The 14,272-nt window shown below is 44.5% G+C and overlaps 1 long non-coding RNA gene across 1 annotated transcript in view; it reads right to left on the minus strand.

Moving 5' to 3' along the window:
* Positions 1–14,272, minus strand: part of LOC109143324 — a 112,606-nt gene that overhangs the window by 16,053 nt on the left and 82,281 nt on the right. The window contains exons 9-10 of the long non-coding RNA XR_002043393.3: positions 13,717–13,798; positions 2,592–2,772 (exon numbers count right to left, since the gene is read on the minus strand). This is a non-coding gene — a long non-coding RNA (uncharacterized LOC109143324). The remainder of the gene's footprint in view (positions 1–2,591; positions 2,773–13,716; positions 13,799–14,272) is intronic.

Raw genomic sequence — 14,272 nt, forward strand, 5'->3', positions numbered from 1 at the left:
AACTGCAGTACAGACTTGTGCCTCTTTCTGTCTCATCTTAGGCAGGGGAAAAAAAAATGACATCAGTCCAAAGGGAATAAAGGTTATGTTGCTTTCCTTTGATAACACTGGGAAACAAGCAGCTCGCCATTCAGGATTCGTTGGTATTCGGTGTAATAAACACACTTCCTGATGGATGCATGTGCTTACAACGAGCACTGTACAGAAACGACACTGCAATTTAGGAATAAGACAAACACGAGTGATGGAGTTCAAAGCCCCACCGCACTCGCTGGGCTTGCGTTTGGTTTGCTGTTTTGTTTTGAGCCGACTCTCCATGCCCGAGAAAGCTGGGATCGCCTCGAGGGTCGCCCCAGCTGAAAAGCATCTGCAGTGATCCCCGCTGACCTTTCTCTCTGATAGCACCCTGCCTGCCTTTTAACAGGGGCCTGAACCGAGTCAGAGGTGAAACAGATAAATGACTGGAGATCCAAATGTTTTCTCAACAGGCAAGTTCCCACACGCTCAATTTTCTTTTCCTCCATGAAGAACAAGAAGGGAAAAAAATTGCAAGTGATTAGCTAATGAACATCTGGTTTGCTTTATTTGGGCTTCCTTGCAGCCAGGGGTTGCATTTACTAATTTTTATTTCCTACTAAAAACAAAAAAGAGCTTTTTTTTTGTTTTTTTTTCCAAAGCCTGTAGAGGAGAGACTCCTCACAAGTGTGGCCGTTCTTTCCACCACTGTGATTACCTGGCCCACATGCCACGTCCTGTGTGGTTACCTTCTGTCCTGAACTTTTCATGTGGTTTGACATGTCTTTAATTTAGACAATCAGACCACGTCTAACCTGAAACAAAAACACTCTTTGGAGATCTTGAGCCCTTTTTGAATCCTACAGATGTCAACCCAGCAGGATGCAAATGTTAATTATATGTGTAAAAAGGGTCGATGTAATTACATAGTAAACACAAATATTATCTGATGTAAATATAGACTGATTGTGCTCTTGCGCCGCTGACTGCTAAAAATAGCTGATTTAAGGCCCAGCTCTGCACTGATTTCAGATTTGAGCAGCACCATTGATTCTCATTGACTTGCCTGTGCTCACTTCAGTTCCTGAATTCATCTCTACTTGTTTATTTTCCAGGGTTTTCACCAAACTGAACACATGACCCCGCATGGGAATAATCAGAGATGGGATTTCTGAACAAGCAAACAATGATTTAAAGATCTGTTCTTCCTCCACCTCATAGAAATCCAGTTTTCCAAGAAGGCTTAATCACACACCTCAATTTCCCCAACCATTTCAGAGCATTTCAAGCAGGTTCCCAAAATCTGTTGCTGCTTTGGGGAGTTACAGCCTTTCTTTGCATGGTCAATTCATTTCAGAGGCAACTATGAGACTAATTTTCACTGTTTACTGTTGCCCAGCACTGAACCAGGGGTTAAGGAAATAAATTGCCAGCCATAAACCCTTTAAAAACATGGCTTAGTTTCTTCCTCCCACTCCCACAGATTTACCTCACACTGACTTTGCCAGCGAGTTGCTCACTCCAGTCTGTCTTCACTGCAGTTACAAAGGCCCTCAAGCCTTGATGGCACATTTTTATTCAACAGACTTAACTCCAAAATTGTTGAAATCGCCATTGATGGCAACTCTTGGGGCCTGATCCAGAGCAAAGCTGCAGCAGTGTAAATCTGGAGGGACACTCACATGGCTCTTGTAACTGATATCATACCCTGCCCCAGTTTATCACCCCCATCTTTATCGTTCAACCAACTTGTTCTCTAGAGAAGGATCATAAACCCACAGGTAATTGCAGGATGGCCACACAGACAGTAAAAAGAAAAACCTGCAGATGGGTAGTTCAAAGACAGATTTCTCAAAAAACACCAAACCACTGAAAGGAGCCAAGCTGGGTCTCATTTGTGATGTACTGAGCATCTATAAGTTTATTTAAAATCAGCAATAGCTGCAATATGCAACTCCTATCAAAATCAGACATTTACCCACAACTGTGGCTTTTGAAAGACGTGATTTACTTCAGAAGTGAAGAAGAAATAACAGGGCTTTTAGACAGACTAATAAATGTATGGTCCAGAGACTTTTCCAGTAGCATATTTATTGTCCAAGCCCTCCAGTCAGCAGCACACTTAATTTTAAGCACATGCTTAAGTGTTTTACTGAACAAAGCTGAAATGTGGACCCACCAGGCAGCTCAAGAAAATCACTTTCACATCACGAGCAGTGATAGCAACCCAGCTTTTTACCATGCTAGGCACAATCCAAGCTCAGAAGCAGCTCTTCCTGGAATCTAATCAAGAACAAAGCAACCCTGGGGAGCAAGAAGGGTTTTCCTGACTTCTTAGGCTGTCCCATATGACCACCCATGCTGGGTGATCCAGCATGGAGCCCTGGAAAGGCTTCACCCAGTGTGCAGGGCACAAGCTTTAGGAGCAGGTGGTGGTAGTGACATACAGGAATGAAAAGGATGCAGGGTTAGGCAAAGCTACAACAACCACACTGTTACACCAAATAATTTTATGCACCTGACAGTGCTAATACACATCTGACAAGGTTAGAGGCCCACCAAAGTCTGTATATTACCTGCACCATGTACCCCAGCTCCCTTGTCCAGGAGACAAGGGAAAGGTCCAGGGTGACCACAGACATAACAGGTGTGTAAAATCCTTCTTGCCTTGTTGAAGCCACTGGGTTAATATCCTACTCCAAGGTTTTTGTCTGGAAAAGGGACTGCTGGCACCTTTAAAAAGGGACTGATGGTCATCTTTAAAAGAGAAAGGAAAAGTAAAAATTATATTTGTTATTTTATAAGGAGTGTGGCATCAAAATGTGTCAGTCAGAAGAGGGCAGGGATTATTTTGATAAATTATCACCCACAGTGCTAAACACTAGAGAAGCCACATAAAATTATCTCTAATTGAAGGGTGGATTCTCTGGTATCCACTTAGATTACAGCATGTTCTAACCTTTTCCTGCTTTCCTGCTCTCTGCCATCTTCTAGTCTAGTAAGGGTTGAGCTTAGCTTTCCCTGTGCTGGGAGGAGGAATTAGAATTCTCTCTAAAGACTGGCCATATAGTTGTATAAAAATTGCTAAAACTGAGTAATTTTGAGATTCTCTCACATGTGAGTGAAATTGGCCCATGGATAGAGAGTGATGGGGGCAAAAAGCAGGGACAGGGACCCACATACCCAAACAGTCCCACTGAGCATGGCTGCATTAATCTTTCTCTCCCTTTAGGAGATCAGACTAAAAACAACAACCTCACATTGTCTCATTGCAGCTTCTTGCTCATTTAACACAAGAGTCTGTGACATATCAGATATCTGGTTGTGCTTGGAGGACTTGGTCATGCCAAAGTTCATGCCAGGCTCCATTCACTTGCACCAGAAAAGCAGCTCTTTATGTTCACAAAGAGGTTCAGAGCCTGTGCTGCAAGAGCAGATCTTTTTTCTGAGCAAGCCATGGCCAGCATGCCAGACCTGCAGAAATCCTGTGAACATTCCAGCACCAGCCTGGGCCCCTGCAGAGCCCATCTGAGCCTTCTGACCATTTTCCCTGTTAACTTTTAGGGACCCCTCAGGAGAGGTCTGCAAGTCCCCAAAAGAGGCACCAGCTAAAAAGCACCATTCTCTGTGCTCCAGAGCCCATTTACAGCTGCCTCGGGTCTGCCCTGGCTTGGAAAGCCCTGCAAGACCTGGAGGCTGCTCAACATACCCCACATACCCCACACTCTGCCTGAGCTTTGAGCCTGCCTCCCACAGGTGAGCACCAATCACAGAAGATAAATTCCCCAGGACCAGTGATGTGTGTAACTACGGGAGGGGATGTCAGCCCTTTCCTAGGAGCTACAAAGCAAGAGTTTTGTGTGCTGTCCTGGTCCTCCCTTTCCCTGTGGAAAGACAAAGCGTTTGTAGTGTTCTACAGCTGTTGTAAGAGTTAAGGAGAAAGCTGGTAGTTCCACTGGGCAGTAAAATGTCATCCACCAACACCTGCATCCATAGAATCAGCAAGGTTGGAACAGCCCTCCAGGAGCACTGAGTCCAACCATTCCCCAGCACTGCCAAAGCCACCACTGACCCATGTCCCCAAGTGCCACATCCATACAGCTTTTAAATCCCTTCAGGGATGGCGACTCCACCACTGCCCTGGACAGCCTGTTCGAATGCCTGATCAGCCTTTTAGTGATGAAATTTTTCCTAATAACCACCTGACTACCCCCTCCTGTCAGGGAGTTGTGCAGATCCACAGGGTCCCCCCTGAGCCTCCTTTGCTCCAGCCTGAGCCCCTTTCCCAGCTCCCTCAGCCACTCCTGGTGCCCCAGACCCTTCCCCAGCTCCGTTCCCTTCCCTGGACATCCAGTTTAAATCCATGCAGAACAAGGACAGCACAGAGGTACATGCAGAGCTTTAAGAAGATTAAACTAGATAAATGCAGGGGAGGAGCAATTTTATTTAGAAAGGCAACAAGAGACCTGGATTTTCATCGCTGCATAGTTGAAGTTCCTCTCCCCTCTCTCCAATGCTCATAGACCAGGACTCCACTGCAGTGGTACTGAAAAACACAGGACTAAAACCCAGTTGTTTCCCTCAAATACTCACAGCCTAAATAGTTTTTCTTTAGCAAGGAACATTTCAGTCCATAGGAGCCTCTCTTTTCCTCAGCTGTTCTGAGGCAATCCTGACCCTGCCTGATTTTCCACGTCACTTTCTGCATTGCCCACACGCCCCTGAAGCACATGGAGACTCACTGAGCTTTTCAGACATCACCTCCCAGCACAGAGGCAAAGTAAGGAAAAATCATCCTGCTGGTTCTGATGGCTCATGGATCAGAGCTTTATGTCCCTGCTCTGCACCTCAGCTCCCAGGGCCAAGGAGCCATCCCAGAACTCCCAGCCCCCATTAATGCCCGCAAAACTTAAAGATTTGCAGAGTTTACTTGCAAAGCCTTTTAGAAGCAGAGATGAGTAAACAAGAGTGAAAAGTTAAACAAAGGAAATACATTTATGCTTGTACTGTTTTCAAGTTTATGCAAACAATCCATTTCTAAAGCTGTCACTGACAGTCCTGGCACGTTCTCATTCCCCAGCTCAGAGTCATGTTGGAAACTGAAATCACAAGCATTTCTGAGATGCTTTGGGCAAAATACCTCCCTCAGCTCCACCAGCCGAAAATCAGTGAGGTTGGCTGTGGCTACAGAGCCATGGCAACATCCTTGTGCCATGATTCTGGAAGAAGAGGCAGAAGAGTCTGAACTTCTCTGGCCACAGCAGCTGTGGAAGAAACTGGAATAGAGATATCCAAATGAGTTATGAAGAGATCAGTTGAAGAAATAACAGCAGGAAACCATCAGGCAGAAAGAATTAGAAAATACTATTTTCTATCTGGTCAGGCAGTAAGTGGAGCTGCCATAAATGTAACCTTTTGCTCATGGCTTGACCAAGGGAAGGAGACCTGGAGAGCCTGCTCTCCGCCGGCACAGCCCACCACGCTCCACGTAGGAAGGGAGGACTCTCTGCTAGACCCAAGCAAAGGGTCAGCAAAGCCACAGCTTCCCAAACCATGTCCCAAGAAGCGGCATATGGGTTTGTTTCAAAGGGAAAAGCATGCACAAGCTCTGCTTCAGCTGGAAGACAGCACAGTTGCCATTCCGACGCCTCCTCACCCTCTTTCCTCCCCTCCATTCAGCTGCACAGGACAGCACGTTTAACAGCTGATCCATCTGGAGCAAAGCCTACAAAGTTAATTTCTAGCTTTGAGGTGGTTACTGGTAATTGTAGGTAATTTCAAATATAATTGCAATTGAGTTGAAAAAGCTCTGTTTGCAGTGTTTATGCTCATCACTCTAATTTAAGACCTAGAAAGCTGGATACGCTGCTCTTCAAATACACACCCATTTTTCATCTTCCTGATTTTACCACGAGCGATCATAAAAACAGCCCCAGCAAACCACAGTCTGCAATGCAAGGCAAATGTTTGAGAAGCTGCATATAAAGTTTCAAGCAAAGCTGCTTGAAGGTTAACGACGGAACATGTTAATGATTATCAAATAGACAAGGAAAGCCGCAAAGCGCTTCCAACACAGAAATGCAAGAGCCCCTCAAAATAAATGGTGGCTAACCTTGTTTGGAATAATACTTCTCTTCAAAGCCATGGAACTGTTGCATGTCGCAAATATGTCCACATGTCGTTTTAATACAGGAATAATTACCCATGGCATGTTTGTTAGTGGAAAAAGCAAAGGTCTCCTATTACTTACACATAATAAAACCTGCATTGTTTACCATGAATGAGTTATATGAGAGTGGTAATAAATAAGTGTTGTAACAAACTTTGGTGCCCAGGCCTGCAAACTGTTCTTAATATCTGCAGTTTGGTAGCACCTAGAGGCCCTGCTAAAATCTGTGATGCTGAGCCTGCTGCAGAGCAAGAAACTGCCCCTGTTCTGAAACGCAGAAAATATGGTATAGGTAGAGTAAAAACATTCAACCCCCTGGGCAGGGTGAGTCAAAACATACAAGTATTTGCAGAAAGCTCAGCTGAGAGGGACACACTGCAGGTGGCCCTTCTGCTCCCTCTGGGATGTGCCCCATGCGTGCAGCCACGTGAGTGGAGAGCAGGAACCAAGCAACCTTTGATTCTGCTTGGAGCAGATACTACCAAAGAGCCCACACCAAGCAAAGCTACTCCTGTGTGCAACTGCTCCCAGGCTGGGGACTGTAACATGACCATTTTAAACACCAGGATACACCCTTGAAGTTAAAATCAACAGCAGTGTGCTGGCTTATAGGACACTTAAAATATCTGGGTTTTAAAAAATACATTTGGCTTTCTATAGTTGAAAAAACTACTTGGGAGTTTTAAGCTCTTTGGTGGCTAAAGTCATATAGAATCACAGAATGGCTTGGGTTGGGAGGGACCTTAAAGACCACCTAGTTCCAATTCTCCTGCTATGGGGAAGTTTTATCTGCCAAATCTGTGCATGGATCAGAGAATCTCTGTTCATCTCTATCAACATGTTAATCTATGTTAATCTCTGTCAACATGGGCCTGCTTGAAAAAAACCACCCAAACCAAAATCCTTTGCTTGCTGTATTCTCAACTCATCAAACAAGACACTTTTAAAGCTGGAAGTACTCAGGAAATTATTTGTTTCCCATGAAAACTTCAGAGGAAAATTAAAAAATAAAAATTCTTTACCTTAACATTTTCCTACTTTTTGTTTTAAAATTTAAAAATATCTTTTCTTAAACTGTTTTTATTGGGTTTTGTCAGCCATTGGACCATCTGAGAATAGTTTCAGCAGCAAATTATCCATCCAGCTCTTCTGTGTGAAGACTTGCTATTTAAATGCAACCCACCAAGGCAACCTTCTCTGCAGAATTCAGAAATGTTATAGTTTAAAAACTATATCTAACTTGTCTGAAGAAAACTCCAAAACCTTGCTTTAGTAATGAAATGGACTTATTTTAACTTCTCAGCAGGTTGTTTCATACAGCAAAAGAAGCAGCTGTGGGATTACTGGTAACACTGCACAGGATCTGTAGCTCTGCATCACTTGACCTGAGCCAGACGTTGCTCCCAGCAGTGTTTGCTCCTCCTTCATTCAACCCCTCAAAAATGCAGGGCCGTTTTCCTATTTATTTCTGTTTCTTCACTTAGGAAAAAGGAGTTTAGGACAATTTAAGACCATCACCTCAAGCCCGGGCAAAATCCCAGTACCTCCTTGCTAGATAAAAGGGTTTACTAAAGATGAGGAGCTTTAAGGAAAAACTAATGACCAAATTGAAAGAGAAAAATTCAAGCAAATGAATTTCATGGCAGCCTTGCAAGGCTCCTTTAGACTTCTGCAGATGGAAGTCCAAATGATTGCTCTAAAATAATGCCCTGATCTCACAGGCATCAAACAAATCCAGGTGATTTGCCCTTCTCCAGCCTCTTGGTTTGATGTGTTAGACCCACAACCCTACCCAACCATCTGGTAAATGTGGAAAAAGGAAAAGCTGAATGATCAGGATCAATGGTGGTGGGGACCAGGACTTCAGATTTATCAGCAGAACCTCAGCACTTCATTGTCACTGAACTCCAGTTTCTGCAAGCACTGACCATGCCACAGGAAGGAAACCTCCAGCTCCTGACAATTATTTTTACTCTGTTTTTCCAGACTTCCAAAATTTTTGCTGTGCTATCGGTGACTATAGCATCCTTTAAGGCTTTACTGAGGAGGCAAAATAATAGGGGGGCCTCAGAAACTTGGTAATCAAAGGCAGATGCATGCAAGACATTACACTCAAGCTCTAAGAATAACCATTAATTGCTTGTGTGGGTCAAAAAAATTAGCTCCCATGAAAAATTAATATCTAAATGAAGACTAATGAGAGGCTGGTTAAACGTAGCAGAGAAATAACAGTAAGGGAGAAAAATTTAGGACCCTGATTCTAAGTGCCTGGAGTAACCAAAAGTGATGGTGAAGCTGAGACTTGAAGTCTGATCCTTCAGACAGGGCTGGACATGTTTATTAGTTCAGTCCATGGGTCACCTTTTTGTTACTTAGGGGTGTCTGGAAAAGCCTCTGTTGTTATTCAAGTTGAAAGGGCAGCAGGACCACTGAGATAAATAAGAGTCTTTCCCTGGGAGGACTCTGGAACAAGTTAGCAAGAAAAAGTATGGAAAAGGGATTTTTCCTGCCAATGCTGTGCATACTGAATGCCCCAGAGAAACTCCTCCAGGAGCACAGAGAGCAGTGCTTTGAACAGATTGCCTGCAGCTCATCAGGCTGTTTTCCCCCTTTATAGCACATGCTGTCTTCCCATGCAGGCTGGAGGCACTTTTGCACAGCCCGTGACCCAAGGAATAACCTCGATGCATCCACAGGAGTCTAAGCAGAGCAGAGAAAAACAGCCAGAGCTCACCCACCCTCCAGGTTCACATCTTTGCCCGGGCTGGCATCAGGTTTAGCTCATGGTGATAAACTTGGTTGGAAGTAAAGTTTATAAACTCAGTTGTTGAGACAAATTTGAAGCTCCCAGCCTGCCAAGCCCTCAAAAGAAAGGCAGAAGAGATCTGAACCTACTGTAAGGGGTACAGCTCTTCCCCTTTCAAGTTACAGTAAAATGCAGGGCAAAAGTATTCCATCCCAAAAACTGCAGTTACTCCTGCCAAATACCAGCCAATATAAATAAGACTGCACTTCTTGATCTCTGGGTAGCAATTAGACCTGAAAGGTGGTCTCATGTTATGCCCTTCAGCATCCCAGCATGGCTGAGGCAGCAGCAGCTCAGGAGCCTTGCTCAGCAGTGTCTTGCTTTGTGCTTTGGGGACTGAGAGCATCACAACCCCACGAGATGGGAAACAGCCCCCTGCCCACGTGTGGAAGGGAAGATCTGTCAGCCAGATGCCTGGGACAGAGATGGCTGGAGATAATCTGGTACCATGCACATTTCAGGGAGATCTTACTCTTCCACAGAGAAGTATGAAACCAGCCAGGGAACTTATTCTTCTCAGGAAACCTTCCCATTTCCGTCCTGCCATTGGTCTGTGAAACAGGGCATGGTTGGGTAATCCCCACCGGGCACCAGCCAAGTTCCCAGACTTCTTTCTCAAATGCTTTGCATTTCAATGCGCACATTGGAATACCAGCAAAAGGACCTTTCTTGGTAGGTGTTCTTCTGTTCCTGGAACTTGGCAGTGATGCTGGAGATGCTCTGGTGTTCCACAGGTTAACAGGCAATGTGAAATACTTGGAAAAAATGCAGCAAATGCAAGGCCAAGATAAAATATTTCTAGCCATGAAGATCAACCCTAATCTTCGTAAAATGCCAGTCAACAACAGCATTGTTTATTACTACCAGCTATAGTCCTGCTGGTACTTTCGAGCTGAGAACTGGTTCTGATTCATATTTCATCTGTTCTGCATCACAAACCTCCATCCTTTTGCCTACTGCTCCAGTGAAGAAACTTAACTCCAGTATTTCATATTTGACCCATAATATGTGGGATTCTCTACTCATCTTGAATCAACCTTAATACCTTGCACTCAGATTTTGGTGTTTATTGACATTTCATAGAGTATTGCATACATACACTTGAATTATAGATTTGATTTGAGGTGATTCTTGTGTCTGTTAATCCAAACATTTGTATTTACTGTGAACTCTGAGACATCTGATGTGGTTACCGGTTTTGATTCAGTGACTGAAGCTGTATAAATAGAAGGCTCTTTCCCAAACTACAGTTTGATCCCTTCTCTGAAGTCACATTTGTATGTGTATTGTTAAGCACCTCATTTTTTGGCACTGTCTTCTAAAACTGATCCTCGTGGTCCCTTCCAACTCAGGACATTCTATCATTCTATGTATTCATTCCCTTAAAACACTGCAAAGCAAAAAGGATTTAATTCCTGGCTAACCAGGTTAAAGACCTTTGTTTGAACATAAGCTTTCTGTCCTGAGGAACCACGATTAAAATGAAATTTTAAAAAAATCTGCATTTAAGCCTCAAAATCAAGCCAATTAAGGAAAGCAGGTATCTCACTACAGCTCTCTTGTGCTTATGTCTCATGATGGGGTCTTCAATTACAGCATCATTTCAGACCACTTTTACATATCTTAATTCACAGAGTGAACAGTCCCGAATCAATGAGCAGCTACTCAGTATTTTGCTCTGCCCTCATTACACACTCTGTCTCTACAACTTCTTTTGCAACTCCAACCCTGCTCTGAAGGCAGGATTAATAATTTCTCCATAGGTTTTCCTAAAGAGCAGTTCAGTGGAATAGATTAGTGCTTGCCCAACAATAATCAATTCCCATTCACCCTGCAAAACAGGGAAGTGGTACATTGCCCATCTTATAGGCAAGGGGAATGTATATATACATTTCCCATTTTATAGGAACAGAAAGAAGGTCAAAAGTGCTCATGAATTTCCAGAGCCCAATTTGCTATGCCTTGGACATGATTATTCATGGTACTTAGCATTAAACAGTACTTTATGCATCCAACATCCTGCTCTTGTTGAGTAACATGGCTGCTGGTAGTCCTGTGCACTTCGTATCAAAATTGTAGGATTTTAAGTCAGAAGGTGAGCAGCAAACAGTGACCCCCAGGAAACATCCAGCTAAGGGATGGACAGTCCCACCTAGGGACACATAAACCCTATTTTCTCAGGCCAGCATGACAGCACCTTGATACTGGGACCATCCAGTTGGTCATTCATCACGTAATTTCCAGTTGCTGCATCAGCAGAGAAAGGATTCTTGCAGACTATAACCACATTACTAGGAGAATGAAAAATGTTCATCCAGACATTTCTCCCATTTACAAAAGAGGCAGTGGTCTGAGGGCAAAATAGTTTGTGGAGATACAATTCAAGGTGTCTGTCCCAGGGGAGCTGCATCAATGGCAGCTTTATGCTGCTATTTCCTTTACAGTTTTCAGAGTTGATACAAGGGAAAGTTTTAGGTTGGCCCTTCAGATTTGCAGTAAAATGTGTTCAGTTTTCCAAGAGGATGAATTTGTGTGTAGTTTGAGACTGTTAAGAAGACACAGTCCTGAGACTGCTGAGCACCTCTGTACCTGGGCTTGTGCCAGTACCCATTGAGGAAAAGCCATGTGTGAGATGATCTATTTCTAGCTGAGTCTTTAAAACTTCCAGGGACAAAGATTTCCCTCCTTTACTCCTCCACTAGCAGCTTGTTTCAGTCTTGCCCTTGCCAGGAAAAAAGGTTTCCCTAATGTCCAACATGAAGCTCCCACGCTGCAATCCATGGCCTTTGCCCCCTTACAGTGTCACCTGCCACTATCAAGAAGAGTTTGATCCCATCATCTTTGCAGCTGAACTTTAAACAGTTGTATTAAATTTCCTCTTTACTTGGCCTCAGTCCTGAAAGAAGCCAGGATTTCTGTCCTTTCTCTGGGGCCCAGATACACTCTTGGCCCAGAACAGGGGGCCCTGCTTCTTCCAGGGTAAAGGCCAAACACCTGTACAACCACCCCAGGGCTCCATCTGAGCCACAGGCTGAAGTTTCCCTTCCATGTAGGCAGCTGGGGAGGGTTATTGACCTCTTTGATATGGACTGGGGACACAGCCAGAGTCGGCATCAACAGAGGAAAATTCACATCAGAGGTTTTTTAGAAAGCAGAACAGGCAAAAATAGTCTCTGATGTGTAACTTCAGGCCTCTAGCACACAGGGAGAGCTGTGGGGGCACCCTGACTGGGTTCCCAAAACCATGGGCAGACAGAGCCACCATCCTCACCAGACTGTTCGACTACTGAGAAACTAAAGCGGATCAAAAAATCTTCTTTCCCCAGATGCCATTACATTCTGGGAAACCTAACCAGAAGCAGCCAGGCAGGGAGGGAGTTTAGACCAGGTCCAAGAAGAGAAAAGGCGGAGCTGGCTGGGGCAGTTAACCTCTGACAGACAGTCTGTAATATACCTGACACAGAAAACAAACCAGGTGGTGCCACTGCTTGGAAAATACAGACACAGCGGGGGCCTGGGCGTGGAGGAGGGGGAGAGAGGGAAAACATGAGCAGGGGAAAACCGAGAGGGCAGGAGTCGTTAACCCCTGATAGCGAGTATAAAGTATTTTACTCCCCATCTCATTCATTAGAGCGCGTCAGCTCCAGGAGGACCACATCCATTCCTGCACATAAATCCAGCAAGTTTCTCTTTTTAAAAGGCCAGACACTGTCTCTGCATGGCAATCCAGCTGTCTGGCCGTCTGCCTGCCCTGCCTGCAGGACCACAAGAGCTCAGCTTTGGCAGGTGAGGGCAGCCCTCTCCTGGGGGCTCCCACACCCTCTGCCTGGCACTCCCGCTTGCCCACTGCATCCCTGCAGCCCAGGGGAGTGGGATGGCCCCAAGGGCCACTGTGTCCTGTCCCTGTCAATGCCAGCCCATGGGCAGGAGCAGCTCAGCCCACCCAGCAGAGATCTCAGGGAGGCAGAGCTGTTCACCAGCTCCGTAGTAAAAGCTGATGTGGAACAGACTGCTCAGGGAAGTAGAGATAGAATAGGGAGAGTCACGATCCCTAGAAGCGTTCAAAAGATGTGTGGATGTGGCACTTGGGGACATGGGTTAGTGGTGGGCTTGGCAGTGCTGGGTTAGCAGTTGGACTCAATGAGCTTACAGGGCTTTTCCAACCTTAATGACTCTATGGTTCTATAAACTTCTGGATGACTGATTTCATCCACGGTCCAGCATAGTCCTCTCAGGCATCTGATCATAGGAGTTGTGATACAGAAAAAAAATGGGACTCTCACCCTCTCTGCAGAGCCACATCCTTCACAACCCTAAGGAACAAATCTCTTTTATAACCCACATGTAAATAAGGGTACAATGATGAGGGAGAGGAATGATGCAGAATAACTTGCATCTGGTATTGGTTTGGAGCTTATCTCTGCACTTCCAGCTTGAGGGAACACAGTGTACCCCCATCCTGCCCCATTTTTATAAGTTGCTCAAACCAGCAACCACCCCAGCAAAGCTCTGGGAAATGTACGAAGTAGTTCTGTCCTTGAAATCCGACCTGAATTTTTACTAAAAAGTTAGCAATTCCAATAAAAGAACAGGGGCACAAAATCAAACTATTTTTAACACATCTGTCTACAGTTAAGCAACATTGTTTTTCTTTGTGAGAATTAGTAACATCAGAAAAGTTGGAGAGCCTTGCTGGGGCTGAGGTATTACAGGGCATCTTGTATACCTTGGCATTGTGTGGCTTTCCAGGACATCATTTTAACACTTCACAAATCAGGCTTTATGGACATTCTTCTCTCATAAATCCACTGCAAAGCAAACACAGAAATTATATGTTACACGTAGCCAGGTAAACTGCACGGAAGATCACCAGCGAGCAGAGCATTTTTAAAATGTATAAAAACCATAAAGTATTTTTGGTGTTTTATGATGGCAACATTTCTTTTAGGGCCTGATCCAGCCTTCTTTGAAGTCAAATGGAGTCTTTCCATTGACATCAGAGGGTGTGGGATTTGTCTCACAGCAACTTATACCAATGAGAACAATATTTTGCTCTGAAGTCATTACTTTCTGCCATGGATGTTTGAAAAACAGCTCGTCACCTGACAATACACCCTGAAGGTACTGACAGTCCATGTGTTTTCATTATTTAAAAATGAGACTTGGTAACGGGCTCAGCTGTTTAGGGAAGGTAATATTTTTCTTAAGTACGCCTACCATAAAGTAAATTAGCAAAATCTTCTTCGAGCTGTAACTAAAACATAAGGGCACAGCTGCCCTGG

Source organism: Corvus cornix, chromosome 5 (assembly GCF_000738735.6).
Source record: "Corvus cornix cornix isolate S_Up_H32 chromosome 5, ASM73873v5, whole genome shotgun sequence".
Taxonomy (NCBI): Eukaryota; Metazoa; Chordata; class Aves; order Passeriformes; family Corvidae; genus Corvus; species Corvus cornix.